The sequence below is a fragment of the Maniola jurtina genome, chromosome 1, assembly GCF_905333055.1.
Source record: "Maniola jurtina chromosome 1, ilManJurt1.1, whole genome shotgun sequence".
Taxonomy (NCBI): domain Eukaryota; kingdom Metazoa; phylum Arthropoda; class Insecta; order Lepidoptera; family Nymphalidae; genus Maniola; species Maniola jurtina.
This window is the reverse complement of record NC_060029.1, coordinates 2,252,327-2,267,413: the sequence shown is the minus strand read 5'-3', so window position 1 is coordinate 2,267,413 and position 15,087 is coordinate 2,252,327. Positions and strand designations below refer to the sequence as shown.

The 15,087-nt window shown below is 37.9% G+C and overlaps 1 protein-coding gene across 4 annotated transcripts in view; it reads right to left on the bottom strand.

Moving 5' to 3' along the window:
• LOC123866035 (insulin-like growth factor-binding protein complex acid labile subunit) overlaps positions 1-15,087 on the bottom strand; it is a 376,912-nt gene that overhangs the window by 305,771 nt on the left and 56,054 nt on the right. For 2 of the 4 annotated variants that reach the window (XM_045907369.1, XM_045907350.1), the window contains exon 2: positions 1,584-1,617. The exons of the other annotated variants lie outside the window; for them this stretch is intronic. The gene's annotated coding sequence lies outside the window, so the exon portion shown is untranslated. The remainder of the gene's footprint in view (positions 1-1,583; positions 1,618-15,087) is intronic. 4 annotated transcript variants of the gene reach the window in all.

Sequence of the window (15,087 nt, the reverse complement as noted above, 5' to 3'; positions counted from 1 at the left end):
ACGCCAAACGCAACGTAAATTCAGTACATACTTCCATATTATACCTATTACCTACTAATATTATTATAAATGCGAAAGTGTATCTGTCTGTCTGCTAGCTTTTCACGGCCTTGCAGTTAAACCAATTTAATGAAATTTGGTACAGAGTTAGCTTACATCCCGGGGAAGGACATAGGCTACTTTTTATCCCGGAAAATCAAAGAGTTCCCATGGGATTCTTAAAGGCCAACTGTTTAACCAATTTGTATAAAATTTGATACAGAACTCGCATCATAAAAATTTACATAGGCAACTTTTATTCCGGAAAATCAAAGAGTTGCCACGGGAATTCAAAAAACCTAAATCCACGCGGACGAAGTCGCGGGCATCATCTAGATTCTAGTGTGTCATAAATAACTAAAAAAACACTACGAGCGTATTCAGCGAAGCTTTTGTTGACATAATTTTCGCAAGTGTGTCATGATACTTAAACGGTATAAGCAGTGATTGCGCAGGTGTGGCCGTAGCTTAAGCTGTCTTTCAGTCAGAACGCAACAGTTGAATTAACCTCGCTTCCGTCGCCATCTATCACGGGAAATTACACCCGACATTAATAATGCGGAGGATACACAAAGGATACTCAGGTTTACGGTTTGCGGGTTGGAGGGAAATCCATCCGTTACAAAATTAAACAGCCTTTATGTATCAATGATTTTAGGATGGAACAACGTTGCGGCTCAGGGAGATTATTGGGCGATTAGAGATTACTGTAATGTTATTAGGTAAATAAGTACCTACTTATTATTTAGAACAGTGCAAACATGTGGCATAGAGGTAGAGCCAGGTAGAGCCAGTCTTTTTGATTACAACAACTGCACTTTATCTATCTTGACATACTGTTGTTTAAATTGGAAGCTTCTCTCCTTGTTTTGAGTAAAATAAGTAAAAAACATCTATAGTACACGACAGGTAGATGACAATCGGGGTATGAGGCGGGGGGGACACCCCGCACACCCGCACGTCACCCACGCGCCCGCAGCGGGGGCTGTTCGGGTGTGCGGGGCGTCCCCAACCCGGTTACCCATCTCAACCTGTCACCCATCATAGTTTTTTTTATTCTGGTTTTTTACTCTATAGCTAGGTAGGTAGCTAGGTAGGTAGATACTCTAGAGCCTACACAGCTCTGGTTTGCCGTTAGGAGCACTAACGACAAACCAGCCAAGAGACATGAATTAATTTGCAAATGGGATTCTTAAAAAACCCGTTCCCAATATCGAAATGAACTTAGCGTAGGTACTAGGGATTCGCCGAATCTTAAAATACACGCATACAAATGTAAATCAAAACAGGAGTTACAAGACTCAAGGTAAAATTGGTGAGAGGTACTAAAATATATTTTTAGGGTTCCGTATCTAGAGAGAAAAATGAACCCTTATAGGATCTCTTTGTTGTCTGTCTGTCTATCTGTTAAGACTGTAGGATAATTCCCCTTACTTCACAAATAAATATAGTGTAAATACCTATCTCTTGTACGATGGTACTGAACCCTTCGTGTGCAAGTGCGACTCGCACTTAACTGGTTTTTCAAAAATGGAAATACTTACCGAGATGAAAATCAGATAATGAAAGCAGCCTCACCTGCGAACAAGTAAATATTTATACATTAGATTTCAGAGCGTCTCGTTTAAAGGTGATCGTAAATGTAGAGACAGTTACCAAAAGCCGTAAAAGCCGAAAACGATCTAGGCATCTTTTCAAGACCTTTTAGGCAACATAATTAAGAAAGAAAGAAAGAAAATTATTCGATGCTAGTTTCACAAACAAACATTTACAATACAATTGTACTTTTAACTTTTATTTTTAAACTTTTGTAAAGGTATGGTAATTGTTACGCAAAGTATGTCAAATGCATCTACTACTAGGAATGCCTGTCGTATCTAATAGATAGAGAGATACAGAATTCCTGCAGGATTATGAAAATCTAATGCAACGCAGATGAAAATCTGGACATTAATTATTATGTTACAATCTATGTGTGTATTACATACCTACATGCGTGTGACATTAGCAGCAAGATTTAGCAGCATCGGATGCATCGCAGACGAATTCGAAAGGGTTGAATGCTGACGTTATGTCTAGCACTTTTAAAGCGCGCCAGTTGCTGCTGACCTTGAGCAAAATGCGGATCTTGCGCCTCTCGATAAGGATCTAAGGCCCTGTGCGATCTCCATTATACGTTAGATTTGAAAGCAGTCTTGGCTTAAGGCGGGCTAAGTGTGTTTTTCATTGAATCCAATTTCTTTGTGCGTATCAAAAAAGTTGTGAAGCCCCCCATTCACGTGAGAGCGGCGCCTTTCAAAATCTCGCGCAATGAATGTATGGCATGTCTGAGTGACAGGCGCGAAGAAAAGTGTATTTAAAATAAATATACGAGTATGTACAAGCAAAATGGCAGTTGGATTCGCGTACCAAGAGTTCTTTTATACTGTCTGAGAGCCTGTAGAAAGTTTGAAGACGTTTTTGTTAAATATGAATGCGTTGCCTTTATTATGGTAAACAATTCGTAATTAAAGTCACGACTTCCCTGTCAAAAGTATTTTTTACTTCAAAAAAAGTAATTTTTCACGTTTGAAAATGCGCCACACTACAGAATACAGCCACAATATTCTTTTTTTGACGTGACAGCGTCTTATAATTCGATAGAGCCAACTGCACGCACGAAAAAACATGACTCATGCGGCGTTACCTCGCTCTGAGGCGTTCCATGTAAGGCTTGAAGTGCAAGCGAGAGCGCGGAACGAGCGACAAAGAAGCACAATCGGCCTTTGTTGTCACGTTCAACTATCGTCAGTAAACCGACTTTACAGACAACCAATTTTTTTTCAATTTCCTGAAGATCTCAAGCCGTGAAATAACCGCTGTGCGCTGTTTGGCTCACAAGTTTATCTTATAGATGAACTAAATATAAATTTAGGTATACCTATAAATGAAATGAATTTATTTGAAATACATAAATTATTTATTTTCTATAGGACTCTTATTCAATTATTTTGTATTATTATTATTCAAATATTATGTAAAGAGTCAAGTCTACCATCGGTTCGAAAAGCAGTCTCTGCTGAGAAGTGCCAGAACAACCCATCTCATACTTTCAGCTTTTCTAGCACTTCCTCAATATTTCCCACCGGCTCTTAGACCATAAAATGTATGAGTTTGTATAGTAAAGTAATAGGTGTACGTAAGAGTATTCCTCAATGCGCGTGTTTAAATTAGACGCAGTAAAAATGTTTAGTCACGTTTTTATAGGCGACGCTACATGAGAAAACATGGCACATACATGCAATTTGTTTGCATGGATTATCTATAAATTCAACCTTTACATGTCGTGCTTGTTGGCTTTTACGTTTTTTTATATTGCTTGGATTGCAATTTGCAAGACTTGGATATATCATTATCTAATATCTACAAGGTTTTTTGACACTGATTGAAATCCATATCCATACTAATATCATAAATGCGAAAGTGAGTCTGTCTGTCTATCTGTCTGTCTGCTACCTTTTCACGGCCCAACAGTTTGACCGATTTTGACGAAATTTAATACAAGGTTAGCCTAATAAAAAGTAGCCTAATAAAAAGTAGCCTATGTCCGTCCCCGGGATTTATATCCCGGGGACGGACATAGGCTACTTTTTATCCCGGAAAATCAAAGAGTTCCCACGGGATTCCCAAAAACCCATCCGCTTAACCGATTTGTATGAAATTTGGTACACAGGTAGCTTGCGTCCCTGTAATTGACATAGGCAACTTTTTATCACGGTATATCAAACAGTTCCCACGAGATCTTTAAAAACCTAAATCCACGCGGACGAAGTCGCGGGCATCCTCTAGTTATTCATATTACTTCACGTCTCAATAGCTGAATCGAATATATATTATATTTTTGCACAGAGGGTGTTCTTAGGGTGAGATCTTGGTGAGTGTAGGAACTTTTAGCTTTACACACACTTTACTTAGAGTTAAAACGAGATTATTTTAACTGAAGCTTAAATCTAAGCAAAGTCAAAGTATGTTCTGTGGTTCTACAGGTCTCAGCTTTATACCCTGGTGATGGACATGGATACCTACTTGTTAAAATAATATCCCTGGAAAACATTCCTATTAAATGTGATTTAAAAACCTAAATCTGTGCTAGGCATCTATAATCTGGCAAGCCCTATTTAAGCTACATACTCGTTAAAGCATTATGTAGGTAAAAATAAATAATATAAGCAGCTTTTCAGTGAAAACGACTGAAAACTAAGTCCCACTCTAGACTGACTTCAACAAAAACTGGGCAACTAAAAATAGGTCGTTAAACGATCCCCTGCAGGCCGAGCCTGATTAGTGTGACACATCTCGACACATCTCGCTCGCGGCTTGTGAAATGAAATTAATTGTATTTCATTTATATAACAACTTGTGGCACTCGTACTGCGTTAGGACTCTACGTACCGGAAAGCAGTGGTACTGAGAGAAGCTGGCAAGAAACTTAGCAGTTTAACTGTTAAACTTATTAATTGTTAAAATTAGTAACTAGTTAAAGACGAAAAATTTACAATATTATATAGATCCGTAAGAATCCGTAAGAAATGTAACAAGCGTTATCTTATGAGCTGCTGAAAGCTAAAGCTTCCATGCAACTTTGTCACGAAATTCCTCTATTGGTTAATAACTTTGATTTAACAATTAATGCTCTTTTATAGAATTTAAATTTACATAAGTGAAGTGAATTTGAAAAGTCTTTCGGAATCATGTTAAATAAGCATATACTCGACCCTACAAAAGATTTCTGTACCTTCTGCAGATGATAATGACGGTGTTATTAGCTTATGATGGTATAACAATATGATTATAAATGAGATAAATAGATTTACACGCTCAACTCTTTAACTTAGCTATCGCATTAGGTTAGCCTGTAATGATAGTTTTAAGTGGTGAAAATAAATAAATAAATGATAAATATCGACTGTGTGACTAATTTACTCCAAGATTAATAATATTTTGTCAAGCAAAGACTGTTAACTATGGTGTATTGTAATGTAATGTATATTTGCAACGCTTTGTCGTAGAAATTGCCGTGAGAAAGCGCTGTCGCATTGATTGTGCTCGGGCTGCAGTGCTCAGGAACCGACTGGTGACGTTTGGACGCCATTCAAATGCAAGTTTAACGAGAGAGAATTTTTATGTAACTTCGTTTGGCTTGAAGTTTACCTACTATTGAAATATGATGAAGAGTTAACAATAAACTTTATTATAAAAGCTTACATAATAGCTAGATTTGAAGTTTTTTACGTATTAGTTGGTGAAATTGGCCAAAATAGGTATACCTACTTATTGGTTGAAGACCAAGTAAAAGAAGTAAGATGAAAAATGTTGAATTGTGAAGTATAGATAATAAATAGCTCAGTCCGCAAAAAAAATTGTTCAGAATAACCAGTCTTGTGTTTAGTACAGTCAACAAGGTCCGTTGTGGTTGACGCAAACCAAACCTTATTTCCCACTTTTAGCAACGACTTGTGTTGAAGACTGTGCACAATTGAAGTGGACTATCAACGTCATAACTATCGATCTTCGAGGCAGGGCGGCGCAGACACGTCGCCAGTCGCACTACAGCGGTAATGGATGGCCAGGGACGTGCGTTGCAGGACTGTACCTAGTGTACGTGTAGTGTGGAATTGAAGACAATCTATTGCAGTGAGCTGGATTTAATTTAGGTTACATGTGCTGTTCACGTAGGTTCTTTAATGGGTTGTGTCTGGTAGTTTTAGAGGGATATTGACTGTCCTCTTGGAATTCTCGGTTCATACTTCATAGCACACCTAACGTGGAGAGCGTAGATGAACTTACACATCGATAGCTGTGTTGCATAGAAGCAGGCGTTACTTTGCGGAAGTCCATGATATACAAGGAACCAAAAACTTAATTTACTATAATCTAGTGAAACAGACGAATCTGTATGGTGCAACATGCACCGATATGCACCGCCCACCCTCCCACTGCTAAACATGCAGGAAAAGCCAGCCACAGAGCAAGCAATACGCACCACCACCACGCAGCACCACACAAATCCCAAAATCACTCGACGCACGTTTCGTCCTGACACCGGAGCACCCTTACGAGGGCGGCACTGACGGGAATCAAGGAAGTGGCACAACATTACTATTTAAAAATGTATTTATTGCTTTTCGAAGTATTCTCCGCGAAATTTGACACTTTTTCGATACGATGGAACCAATTATTAAAGCAACCATTCCATTCGGAAGTTGGGGTCTCCAAAATGGCCGTTTTGTAGGCGTCCACAATTGAATGGATTCTTTATTTTAGGGAAAGTACAGAAATCATTAGGGCTTAGGTCGGGACTGTACGGCGAATGGTCTAATAATTCTATGTTTTCTTGCTCTAAAAACTCTTTTGTTCTGTGCGCGGTGTGAGAACTCGCATTGTCGTGATGGAGGATGATGCGGCGGTTGCAGTTCTCTTTACGGAATTCAGAAACGACCTGTGGCAAACAAATGCTAGCATACCATTTTGCATTAACCGTTCTTTGTCCCTCAAGAGGAATAGTCGCAACATGGCTGGTTTAGGAGACAAACGTGGCCACCATTTTTTTTGCAACACTTCGTGAACGAACAATTTTTGTTGGCTTTAACTCATTTTCGAACACCCAAACTCGTGACTGATTTTTTGTTTCGGGTTCGTACGCATATATCCAGGATTCGTCACCTGATACGATGTTGTATACGGCATTTGAGGATCCTGCGTGGAATCTTTCGAGAGTTCTGACGCACCAAGTAACGCAAGCCGCTTTTTGCTCTTCACAGAGCAAATGAGGTATCCATCGGGAAAACAACTTTTTTACACCTAATTGTTCATGCAAGATTATTTGTATTTGACTCATGCCAATGTCTAAAGTTGCCTGAATTTCGCGGTATGTCACATGTCGATCTTTCTCAATCAGCTTACGCACAGCATCAACGTTTTCTTGGGTGACTGCAGTTTTTGGACGACCTTGACGGGGATCATCACTGAGCTTGACACGTCCACGTTGAAATTCAGCAAACCAGCGATAAATTGTGGTTTTAGATGGGGCTTCATCACCAAATGCAGAAATCATCCGGTCGACACACTCTTTTTGTGTTAAACCACTTCGAAAGTCATAATAAATCATCGCTCTAGAATTTTCTCGAGTCAATTCCATTTTCTCAACAACTAAGCAAGTTTGACAAGACCTTGTGACAAGACCGAGAATCTTTTTCTAAATAAATAAATGGTATTCGATTTTTAAAACCTAGGAGTTTTCAATTAAAAAGATTTTAATATAACAGGGACAGTGGAAATATTCCATTCCCGATACTTTCAGTGCAGCCTATGTAGGAGAATAGGTGCTATTATAAGGAATCTTAAATCGAGTTACTAAAAAACTAAGTTAGTCAGACTGACTGACTGGCTGACCCCTAGGAACTCTTTCATTTTCCAAGATATAAGTAGCCTATGCCACTTTCCAGGTCTTTAGCTATAGGTACCTATCCATGCAAAAAATCACGTCGATTCGTTGCTTAGTTGCGGTGTGATTTAGGGAAGACCCAATAAACAAACACATTTTCCCTCGTGATTTATCAGAAATATAGTGGGTCAAACTGTCACCTATTAATAAGGTCACCTATTAAACTATCTCCACGACTGACTATACTTATTCAAATAAACTATCAACCATCAATGCTATCGATCTTCAAGGCTGACCTCACAGACGTCACGAACCCAGTAATAATGAATTGAGTTGTAATTGAGAACAATTGTAGAATGTAGATGTATGAGCTTCAATTAAATGGCTTATCATCAGTTACGGTCGAGCACTTTGCAACCAATCTATTGGTAATTGGAGTACGATTGATTAGGTGTCAATCTATACTAATATTATAAAGAGGAAACCTTTGTATTTTTGTATGTTTGTATTGAATACGCTCAAAAACTACTGGACCGATTTCAAAATTTCTTTTACCATTACTTAGAGGGATTCTTCCGAATCCGTATAGGCTATATTTTATCCCGGAAAATAGATAGGATTTTTCGTGGTAGTGTCCACCCGTGCGAAGCCGGGGCGGGTCGCTAGTAGTTAGATAGATAGATACTCCTTTTTACTCAACTAAAGATGATCATCATCAGCCTATGGGTATAGGCTAGGTAAGTATTTGAGCAGGTTAACATGATCGATTGCAAGTCCATGGCCTATCAATGGTTTTCATCATTTTTCCCCTATGTGGAAACGGGGACGTAACTCAAGCCGGTCGGGTCTTGAAACGTCGCGGCGTGGCGCCAAGGCTCTACTTTCTCGAGTAGGGCAAAGATTAGACACCGTTCATTATGTAGAAACAAATGATAATGTGTGATTCGCCGTAATCAGACACTATCATTCGTTTCTGTTATATCACATCACACTATCACACTTCACACTAATATTATAAAGGCGAAAGTTTGTGTGTGTGTATGTTTGTTACTCCTTCACGCATAAACTACTAAACGGATTTGGCTGGGAATGGAAATAGATAATATCCTGAATTAGCACATAGACTACTTTTATCCTGGAAAATCAAAGAGTTCCTACGGGAATTCCAAAAACCCTTAATCCACGCGGGCGAAGTCGCGGGCATCGGCTAGTCATATATATTTACTGGCCAACCCGTCCAAGATATGCATTAGGTATACTAAGACACCGTAAAGGGTTGGTCATAATATATACTTATAGCAAATGTCTCGATCTCTACGAGTCTCTCATATTTCGCATCGAACGTAACTTAAGCCGGTCGGGTCTTGGGACGACACGTCGTGGCGCCAAGGGTCTACTTTCTCGACTTGGGCAAAGATTAGGCACCATTTAGTACGTAGATAGATATGGTAAATCATTCATTTTCATTCATTTCTGTCATATCATGAATATTTTACCGTTGTCTGTAGTTAGGTACTCATAAATATTTGCTTTGGCACCCAAAGAATTTATGAAATTGTTATTTTTCTTAATTACACCCATCGTTTTTATCCATCAGCCATTATAATAATTCACCATTTAGTTAATTGCATAACAATTTCTACTAGATGGTGATATGGATTTAGTTTTATTAAAAATCCCGTGGGGACTCTTTGATTTTTGGAATAAAAAATACTCCTATGCCCGTCTCTGGTATCCACTGCCATTCGGTGTCTGGTATCACCATTATCATGCGAAATTTTATCAAGATCAGTTCAGCCGTGATGAACTAATGTATCAGATAGATAGATAGACAGACTAACACATTTTCATCAGGTATATAAAAGTCTAACAAGTATTTTACCACAGCTCTTATAGGTATGTATGTTTTGAAGAGTTGCGCAATGCTTGGTTGTGTCAGCTTAGTCAATGAGCCCAAACCATTCCGTGACTCGAATATAAAGCATTCTTTCATCTGACGCCGTTTGTTGATATCCTCCCTGGTTTAGTTATATTATGTACCTGCCTTCAATGAATTCAAACGCTAATGTATATATCTAATTTGCTTAGAAAATCGTAAATGAAGTGAACCCCGTATGGTAAATAAACAAGTATAAATTAAAAATTTATAACACCCCCGACAAGTGAAAGTTACAGTAACTAGAAAAGAGCTCATAACTTTCAAACGGCTGAACCGATTTTCTTAAATTATAGCTAAAACACTCTCGATCAAGCCAAGCCACCTTTCAAACAAAAAAAAAAAATTAACATCGGTTCATTAGTTTAGGAGCTACGATGCCACAGACAGATACACAGATACACACGTCAAACTTATAACACCCCTCTTTTTGTGTCGGGGGTTAAAAAAAGAAACAAAAGTATTAAAGTTCTGGGCGCGTTTGGAACCCTCGTAGCTTTAGTTTTAAGTTTACGTTATTAATTATCACCACTATATAATCTTACGAATCTAACAATTCTGACTTTCAAAATAAGTACAGTTTGAGTTTGAGTTTGAAATTAGTTCAGTAAATAAATAGTTTTTAAATATCTCTAGATGGATATTAGGTATTCACAAGAAAATAATGAAAAATGTCCCATCTGTTCTTGGTCCTTACATCATTACCAAGTAGGTATAGCGTTACACTCACCACAGATTTCATACGCTCTGAGGATCTCGCATCGGGTTCCTTTGCTCGATTCACTCGGGGCATTCCGTGACGGGAATAAAAATCATCCTATATCCTGATAGAATACCCGGGGTATACGTAGTATGAATTTGGGATAATCTACTTGGTGAGAGAAGTTAGCCTTAGCTTCCATATTTTCGATATGGATGGCTTACGATAGTTATCAATGTGAACCTTTGATTGCGGAAGAGAGACTATCAAAGAGCTGTATAGAAGCAGAGGTTACATGCAGAAGTCCATGACACACAAGGACCAAAAGCTCATGGACTTTCACCAAACAACGTCTACTTTTGTCATTTTTTGACATTTTCATAGCAGCAAAATAACTTGAATCCGGTATGAGATTTTAAGCTTTAACTCGAAATTCTCTGTTGAGTGATACAGTGATAAGTGTAAATTAAAAATGTATAACACCCCCGACAAGTGAAGGTTACAGTAACTAGATAAGAGCTGATAACTTTCAAACGGCTGAACGGATTTTCTTGGATTATAGCTAAGAACACTCTCGATCAAGTCACCTTTTAAACGAAAAAAACTAGATTAAAATCGGTTCATTAGTTTAGGAGCTACGATGCCACAGACAGATACGCAGGTACACAGGTACACACGTCAAACTTATAACACCCCTCTTTTTGGGTCGGGGTTAACAAAGCCATTGCATCAATACGGTACTAGATTAGGTATTCTACGACTTCACCAGAAAAGTAAAATGGTAAAATGGTAAAATGTCTCATCTGTAGCCACAGTCCACACCACAGATTCAATACGCTCCAGAGGATCGCACGGAGTTGGGTTTCCTGCTTAGTCGATACACCCGCGGCAGTCCGTGATGCGAATAAAAATCATCCCATATCCAAGTCCGTTTGTTGATAAATTCCTCTTATCTTCATAATAATAATAATAATAATAATAATAATAGTTTTTATTGTCAGGCATAAAAAAACCCATATACAAATAAAAGTTACACAGAATATACGTTACATTAAAAGCATTTACATAATACATTAGGTTAACTTAAGACTAACTGAAATGGTTAAAAAACTCATTTCAGATGTCACAGGTCACAGGTATTATTTTCTGTTCTTATCCTGGTGTACAGACAACCAATAATTAAAAATAGGGCTGGGCATCCCTTCACAAACAACCTTGAGTATTGAATTGTTAGAGCTCCGAAGTCTTTCCCAAAAGGATGCCACACGAGCTCTAACAATACAATAGAAGTCGGGCACTCTCGCTTCGGCAAACATAGTAGAAGCACTGCAATACCTCGGCAAACCCATGAGTATTCGGAATGCGTCGTTATATTGTACTCGTATTGCAGTGAACGACTTTTTAAGAAAGTTAGTCCATAGCTGGCACGTATAAAAGCATTGGCAGTAGGCGTTAAATAAGGTTATTTTAACTTCCTTGCTGCATTTGCCAAATCTACGCGCCAGCATATTGGAACGGATCGAGAGTGCCCTCCTTTCTCTCTCAATGTCATTGTCATCTTTCAGATGCTCTGTCAGGATGTGCCCGAAGTGCTTGTAGCTCGTAAATTGAATGCTATGCTCAGAATTCGAACGGTTCTAGGCGAATGACGCGTCGAATTTAGATCGGCAAATAGGATTCTATGTTTATGCATTTAAATACGATTTGAAATTTAATAGCGGTCTTATTACTTTTGTGGCAAAAGCATTGAATTTGTTAATAAGCGGTGGAAACGATATTAATTATTACTAAAGTTTAATTGAACGCACCTACAATAACATCCTTACAGCTGCAGTACGTACCTCAAACCTACCTACCTTTTCGGAGTTATGTGCGTTTTAAGCAATTAAATATCATTGCTTTCGTTGAAAGAAAATATTGCTAGGAAACCTGCACGCCTGAGCGTTGCCATAATGTTCTAAAAGGTGTGTGAAGTCTGCCAACCAGCACTTGGTCAGTGTGACCAAATCCTTTCTGGAGGAGACCAGTGCTCAGTAGTAAGCTGGCAATGGCTTAATGAGAAACAATGCCGGTCTTTATACATTATCATTTTTTATAAGGGCATATCAGCCATAAAGGGCATAGGAACAGCATTCCGAACCAGTGGTAGATTATTTTGACGATTCAAAAGCACTTGTAAAAGTTTAATTGAATAAAAATAATTTGAATTTGAATTTTGAATTTGAATATTAATAAAAGATTTTTGTTAATATGCCCTTAGTAAATAAGAAAATGAATACATCTCTAAATAAGTAACTACATAATTAAGTAAATCTCTCGTCGATAAAACCGACTTTGAAAAGATACTCTTTGTTTTAGAAGCAATTCTGTTTCAAATATTTTATCTCCAGATTCAGTTTCCAGTTTGAAAATAAGGTTGACAGACGAAAGCGGTTTATGGCAAAGTAACATTCCGAGATAAAAGTCGTAATTAGTTTTGGACACTTCGACATAGCTGTTACGAAAGCCGTAACACGTCTACGTATTAATTAATTATACGATAGAGTTATTTGTACATAATTGATTTGATTAAGTGAACGTGAAGAAGACGTTCTTAATTAGGTCTCTCTGTAAGAGAATTTTTGTGCTGTAAAGGTCAGACAGACAGATATATACTTGTACAAACTTTTTTTTGACCTTCTACTAGTAGGCACTAGCCTATAATATATCAAGTGTGGACTGTAGAACTGCAATGTATGCCACAAAATGAAATTAATTAACAGTTCTTCGACTTTCAGTATATCTACATCTCAGCTGGACACACTTTTCGCTATTCCACGAAAATAATACTGAATAATGATTAATGATGCGCAATCTTTAATAGGTAGTTTTTTAACAATAAGCTAACCTGAACCCTTTTCAACTTTTAGTCGGTATAGATAAATAAATATAAATTAGCAATTTGAAACCAAAAATGCTCCGATACGTTGAGTAGATATCCGACTAATTATTTTGGTTAATTGAGTCGTACGATATCAATCTAAATAGGTGCAATATTGTGTTTGTTGTCTTACAAGGATGTATTTCGGGTCCATTTCTTTTTTTAGTGTACATAAATGACTACCCCAAACCAAACCGCAACTAATGCACTACGAAACCAAAAAATAAGCGCATCGAGCATTACAATCCCTTTTGTTTAAGCGCCGTATCCAGTTATTTGTGTTCTTTGTTTCCGCCAATGGCCCTCGTAAAACAATAAGTGGGTATTGTTCGTTGACGGCAATCATCGTAAAACGCTTGCATCTGTGCCTTTGCCACTTCATCGAGTTTTTATATTTGAAATGGCCGCGCGGTGCGTGTTACATTCACGCAGAATGCTAATGAAGGTTCCATTTCCATAAAGTGTTGTAAAGTTTACTGTGGGAAAATACATGAAAAAATCTTATATAGTGATGATTTACATGATTATGCAGCGGCTAGCATATGCCCACGACTTCATCCGCGTGGACTACTTAAGTTTCAAACACCTAGTTTGGGCGTTGAATTTTCAAAAATCCTTTCTTAACGTCATAATAACTATCTGGACTGTTATAATCTGCGTGCCTTTCAGCCTGATCCGTCCAGTAATTTGAGCTGTGCGTCAATAGATCAGTCAGTCAGTCAATTTTTCCTTTTATGAATATGTTAAAATTAGAGATATGGGTTCTGATCAACGCCTTGATCCGTTCATCCAGCAGTCCCAGGCGCTCTGACCTCGGGGTCTCAAGTGGCTGGAGTGGGGCTCTGGCCGGCGACCCTGGAAGGAGGCTTAATTTGGCACAAGCTGTCGTGTCTACAGGCAAGGTGCATGAGGTCAGAGGATGCATGAGGTACATCCTCCAGGATGAGCCCAATAGGCATTGCGATATGGGTTCTACTTTTGTTAAACTGCCATACCTCATCCAAGATAGGCCGCTTTAATCTAGACTTCTGATACGAACCGAAAAGGTGTGGAACGCCTTTCTGGCAGCGGTCCTTCAAAGCAAGAATTAATAGGCACTACGTACGCCAGTGATATTACTTAGATCTTATCATCAAGCCTTATCATAGATCTTATCATATGTCGCAAAAAAAAAATATTCTTGCAAGTGAGAATCAAAAATAAATAATCTTTTATTTTTTAGGTATATTTTATCCTAACAGTATATTCAATAAAATATTTCATTCTATTATTCATTCATTTCTGAGTATTTTGTTTCCACTTCATTTGTTTAATGTATTGCCTTATATGAATTCAGTCATATTTCAATATGTTTATACGATTTCTATTTTTATATGTTCGGAAAACTATGCTAAAAGGGAAAGCGAACTCGTTCTCGTGAACCTTCGTTTTTAGGGTTACGTACACAAAAGGTAAAGTGGAGCCCTATTATTGTCACTCTGTTGTGTGTCTGTCTGTCTGTCCGCATGCCACGGGTCTCTAGCTCGTAGACGAAATGAGTTACAAAACTAAGAATACTTTTTTTATAAATAAATAAATAATCTTTATTTTTCACACATTCATTGTACATTAATAAAATTATAACAAACTTAGTTAGGTACTTACGAGTACTTCATTTCAACTTATGATACAAGAACTTATGATGTAAGAAATGGCAACGAAGATCCTGCAGAAGAATGAATTGTATTGTGTCTGGTAGGTATTTGTGTGACTATTTTGGTATTTGGTATAGAATTATTTAAAACAAAAAATTAAAGAAATGGGAGGCCGTCAAAGTTGTGAGTTTTGACCATTTTTGTGACGGGATCTATCTAAAACGGGAAAACTAAACTATTGTAGTCAGAATAAGTAGGAATATGAAATTTCGGTAGGTATAAAATGTACCATATACTTACTGTATAAACAACAACGCTTCAAACCAACGCTTCATAAATTAGTTTATAAGCTGTGACTAAAACATAAATACATAATATGTGCGGAACACGAACAAGGCACGACTCGCGCTTGGTTTTTATCTATGTCGTTAGTTT